Here is a 6,118-nt window from a genome sequence, read left to right as displayed (position 1 = left end):
TGGCATTGCGGAAGCCGGCGGTACCTGCTGCTGTTGACACTGAGCTGTTTGGCGTCACGGTTGATACTGTAGGTCGCATCCCTCCGTCCCCCTTTTTGCTTCTTCTGGTGAGAGCAACCGTACCCTTGTGGAAATCGCTCATCCTCATGCCTCCGAACGAAGTCCTCCCAGCCTGCGCAAAAGAGGCTAGGCAGCTCCAGAAGTGGAAGGCGCAGACTCCAGCTAGCAGGCGCTGAAATGCCTCTTCGGGCAGAGCAGAGCAAGTGCTCTCCAGGAGTTCGAACTGGCCGGGCTTCGTAAATTCCTTCGCGTTTTCCTGTCATTTGCGTGGGGCCTTTTTCCGAGCTCTTCTGGAATCGCGGGCCTTATCAGAGCTGAACCGGTACTTGAAGTCACTTTCTTTTAAAGTAAAAAATGTAAGGACCGGGGAAGAAAAAGCTACCAACTCGGAGGAGGAGGTTGGTTAGAGAGGTGGTATGTATATCACTACCAGAGAGATGCGGTCAGTGTGTGATGAGTATAGTGCGAGGATAAGATGATCGTTAAACAAGGACCCAGAAACACGGGAGAGGCCATTTGATGGGTGGGTATGATTCTGGGGGCTACTCCCGTATGGTGTCGAGAGCTGTGGTGTGGAATTCAGGCGAAGGACGGTAGCAAATTAAGCCAGTAACAGCAGCTCTCCCTTTTCAGTGCCTTCCTCTGCCAGAAGACCTAACCAATGGTGAGCACTTCGGCTCCAACCTGAGACACAAGTCCGCGGGGGGAGGCGGGGGGGGAAGGCTGCTGACTTGTGGTTCAGGATCAGGCAGGACAAGTACTTGGAAGAGTAGACACCAGAATCTCATGCCTGAGCCATGGTAAGGACAAGTTGTCTCCTTAAAAGTTTCAGGTGGGCATTTAGCCACCCAACTAGACTCCATCTTCCCACGTTTCTGGCAGCTAGTTATGGGTTTGTGATTACATAATAGTCAATGGGAATTGAATGAGAGGAATGTGTGCCACTTAGGCAGTGTCATGAAAAGTATGGACATGCCTTTCCCTTTGCCCTTTCCCTTCCCTGCTGAGAGGCGAGTATGGCAACAGCCACCTTGAACTCAGAAATGGAAAAATTGTGAGGATGCCAGAGCCATCTCCCAGCTGTGGAACATCTAGTTCTGTAGAATGAGAGAGAAATAAACATCATCTTGTTTAAGCTGCTGCATTTGGGGGTCTTTTATTGCCTTTATTAACCTTTACCATAAGTAACACATAACAAAGCTTGTTGATCCCAAACAAGCAAGGTCATTCCTCACTCAAATGAGTTTTTCTGAGGCAGAAGTTTCTCAGACTTCTGTATCTTTATCCATTAAATCCCTGACACTAGGATGCAGAGGTTATATGAAACAGGATTCATAAGTCATTACCTATATTGATTGTCCTTTCAGCATTCGTTCTGCCTACCCACTTACCTGAACTCCATTTGGGAATCTTACGGTTCAGGGGAAGGGAACTACATTCCCAGCTTTAAGAACAGAATAAGAAAGCTAGGTTAAGCTAAACAATCCATGCCATCTCCCTATGAATATTGATTGAGTGGTGGGCTTAAGACCCAGGCTGACCCAGAGTGAGTCTCCGGACTTTGCTTGCAGTGCTGAGTGGATGTCAGAACAAACGTAATACCAGAAGCTGCTGTCAGCCACTCTAGGACTCCAAGACAAGACTCAGTATTTGGGGACCTAAGCGAGTTGCTGAATAAGGCCTCAAGCCCACTGCTCAGTCTTCACTTCTATAGACCAATAAACTCTCTTTAGTGTAGAAACCAGTAAGAGTCAGACTTACCGTAAACCAAGAGCATCCTGATTATACCATTCATCCTGCCACAGTCTGCTAATGTCCTTTCTTTCTCTGTGCACACTGGTCCTGTCTTTGCCCATGCTCTTCCTTCTGCCCACAGCACCCTTCCTTCATTTTGTTACCGAACTAATCCCGTTTATGCCTTCCTCATTTGAGACAATTTAGACAGCCTTAGATGACTTAACCCCTGTGTTTAATTTCTAGTCTGTGAAATTGCCATAATAGTATTTACCTTTCTATTTTCATTTTTCCTCATTCATGAAATTGGGACATTTGCTTTAGAGTTGTTAAAAGAGACAACTATAGGGGCGCCTGGGTGGCTCAGTGGGTTAAATCCTCTGCCTTCGGCTCAGGTCATGATCCCAGGGTCCTGGGATCAAGCCCCGCATCGGGCTCTCTGCTCAGCGGGGAGCCTGCTTCCTCCTCTCTCTGCCTGTCTCTCTGCCTACTTGTGATCTCTGTCAAATAAAAAAAAAAAAGAGAGACAACTATATATAAGGTGCTCAGAACAGATCTACGTAAAGTTCTCAATTATTTTAAAACCAAAAACCCCATGATCTGCAAGTCACATCTATTATGTGGCCTTACCCAAGTCTATGTAGTCAGCTGGTCTAGCTGTCAGGGACTCTGTAAAAGCTCTTTTGGCTTTTTTTTTTTTTTTAAGAATTTATTTGACAGAGAGAGAGAGAGAGAGAGAGAGCGAGAGCACGCACAAGCAGGTAGAATGGGAGAGGGAGAGGGAGAAGCAGGCTCCCAGCTGAGCAGGGAGCCCGCTGTGGGGCTCGATCCCAGGACCCTGGGATCATGACCTGAGCTGAAGGCAGACACTTAACCAACTGAGCCACCCAGGCGTCCCTCTGATGATCTTTAAATCACCAAATTTAAGATTTATAGGCTTTGCCCTACTGGAATCCTATCTTGTTTTGTTTTGTTTTTTTATCTCTGCCCCATAGGTCTGGCTCGTGAGATAGGATAGCCAAATGAGTAAAGCAACAGAGGCACTAGCACTGTACTGCCTTTTTTTGTGTGCCAACAGCCCCAATTTACACTGTTTCTTAGCCACCCTGTAAATCTGAACAGCCTGTTGTATTGCTAAGATTTTTTGTACTTATATCCCAGTGTCAATCCTAAATATCTTACTTATCTATGCATCTACAATTGTGACCTAGCATTAGATCACATCACTAATCTACAGAACAACTGTAAACTGACCAGCAGGCTGAATTTGGCCTACAGGGTTGGTTTTGACTTCTGTCGTGAAGAACCGGAAAATCTCACACAGAAATCCTGATATGAGGCAACACTAAACCCTTCTTCCTGCTCGGTAACTGTCAATACAGGTGAAAACCCTGGGTGGCTGAGTTGGTTAAGCACCTAGCTCTTGATCTCAGGGTCTTGAGTTCAAGCCCTGCATTGGGCTCCACGCTGAGTGTGGAGCCTACTTAGAGAAAAATGCAAGTAAAACATCCTAATGTTAGGGGCGCCTAATGTTAGGGGCTCAGTCATTAAGCGTCTGCCTTCCGCTCGGTTCATGATCCCAGGGGCCCGGGAATGAGCCCCACATCGGGCTCCCGGCTCCCTGGGAAGCTTGGTTCTCCCTCTCCCACTCCCCCTGCTTGTGTTCCCTCTCTTGCTGTGTCTCTGTCAAATAAATAAATAAAATCTTTATTAAAAAATCCTAATGTTAGGGGCGCCTGGGTGGCTCAATGGGTTAAAGCCTCTGCCTTTAGCTCAGGTCATGATCTCAGGGTCCTGGGATCGAGCCCCGAATCAGGCTCTCTGCTTGGCAGGGAGCCTGCTTCCCCCACTCTCTCTGCCTGTCTCTCTGCCTACTTGTGATCTGTCAAATTTTAAAAAAAAAATCTTTAAAAAAATCCTAATGTTAGGTCAGTGCATGTTAAAATCTACAAGTGGTTTGGAACTGGGCAACTGACAAAGGCTGGAGGAATTATGGGGATGATAGGAAAAACCCAGAATGCTTTCTGCAAATTGTTAGTACAAACATGGATAATAACAACTCTGCTAGTAAGGACTCAGAGGAAGTGAAGAGCTCAACAAGAAAATCTGTGTCTTAGAGAATACATAAATAGAAATATGGACACTAAAAGCACTGCTGGTGAGGGCTCAGAAGGAATTGGGGAATGGTATCAGAAATTGGAAAAGGGGCACCTGGGTGGCTCAGTGGGTTAAAGACTGCCTTCAGCTTGGGTCATGATCCTGGGATGGAGCCCCGCATCCAGCTCTCTGCTCAGTGGGGTGCCTGCTCCCCCCTTCTCTGCCTGCCTCTCTGCCTACTTGTGATCTCTGTTAAATGAATAATCTTTATTAAAAACTGGAAAAAAGGGAAATCCTTATATGATAGAAACGTAGCTGAGTTGTAGCCTAGTTATGTGGAAGGTGGAATTTGTATACGACAAACTTGGTATTTAGCTAAGAGGGGTTTTGGTTTCTTTTTTGATGCTTATAGTAAAATGCAAGAGCAAAGAGATAACCTAAGGAAGTACTGTTAAAACAGATCCTGAACTTGATTTGAGAAAATCTTAGCCTATCCATACTACAAAAGATGCTAAAATTAGGAGATTCACTGGGAAGTGTGCTCTGGAGAAAAAGCCAAGGGTGTGGTTGAACCACCTTATTCTAGTGCCTCAGAATGAACAAAAGGTCAGAATATTCATCCACTTTGGAGATAGGGTAAGAGATTAGGTGTGTGACTCCTGAATCCTTCCAATCATTGCAGCAGAACCCAGGACAGAGATGGAATTATCCAGGAAAGTTCTGTGGAGGAGCCTCTTGTCTAATGAAGTGAATTCCCATGACAAACACAGAAGACCCATAAGGTTGTACTGCCAGCTTGAACTCCAATGGACAGAAAAAGAACAAAATGAAAAAAGGCTGTTGAATTCCCAAAATTTTATATGGAGGAAACAAGCTGATAAATCTACTCAGCTATACTGGGACGCCTGGGTGGCTCAGTCAGTTAAGCATCTACCCTTGGCTCGGCAGCTACCGTTGGCTCCGGTCATGATCCTGGGGTCCTGGGATCTAGTCCCGCCATCGGGCTCCTTGCTCAGCACAGAGCCTGCTTCTCCCTCTGCTGCCGCTCCCCCTGCTTGTGCTCATTCTGTTTAAAAAAAAAAAGAAGAAGAAGAAGAAGAAAAGGGGTTGGCTTCTGGGAGGTCAGCTTGAGCCTGGAGAATATCCTCAACGATTAAACCTGATACTGTTTGCCCAGCTAGATTTTTTAATTGAGACCAGTGACTCCCTTTTCCCTTCTAGGTCCTCCCATTTTAAAGGGCCATATCTGTTACTAATGCCCTATACCTTTATTACCATTGACTTTTGGGAGCAGATAACTTAAAACCAAACCACAGATGGGGAGGAATTTCACCCCAGGATAGATCGAATCTAGCTCTCACCTATACCTGATTGATTGGATTGATTTCTGTAAAGATTTAATTTATTTACCCGGCAAAAATCACAAGTAGGCAGAGAGGCAGGCAGAGAGAGAGGTGGGGGGAAGCAGGCTCCCCACCAAGCAGAAAGCCTGATGAGGGGCTCAAACCCAGGACCCCAGGATCACGACCCAAGCCGAAGGCAGAGGCTTTAACCCACTGAGCCACCCAGGCGCCCCTCACCTATACCTGATTTAGACAATGAGACTTGGGACTTTGGATCCAAGACTTAGAAATGTTGCTTTGGTGGTGTGTAGTGGTCGACACTTGGGGTGACGCTGGGATGAAATGAATGCATTCTGCATGTGAGATGGCTGTGAAATCTTTAGGGGCCAGAGTCCAGACTAAGGAAGAATAATACCCTGCCAAAGATGTACATGTCCTAATTCCTGTGAATTAGGAATTAGGAATGTTACTATACATGGCCAAGGTTCTTTTGGGATGTGATGAAGTTACAACATCAACAGGGAACTAACACAGTGATTGATTCCTCGTCCTGGGGCAAGAAAAACCCTGAATGGATCCTGTAGAATTCTGTCCTTAGCAGAAAATAAGATGTGACAATACGAGCATAAAATAGTAAAAATGAGGGGTGCCTGGGTGGCCTAGCCGGGTGAGCCTCGGACTCCTGGTTTCACCTCAGGCCATGATCTCAGGGTTTTAAGATCAAGCCCAACCTTGGGCTCCCCGCTCCGCTTGAGATTCTCTCTCCCTCTCCCACCCGCCCTTCCCCCACCCTCTAATAAGTAAAATCTTAAAAAAAAAAAAAAAGGAATTTGTAAAATCCCATGAGTTCATACTTTTGCTAAGAAAAGTTAAAAGTTCGTTAG

Source organism: Martes martes (assembly GCF_963455335.1).
Source record: "Martes martes genome assembly, chromosome: 1".
NCBI classification, from domain to species: Eukaryota; Metazoa; Chordata; class Mammalia; order Carnivora; family Mustelidae; genus Martes; species Martes martes.
Note: the sequence above shows the minus strand (reverse complement) of the source record.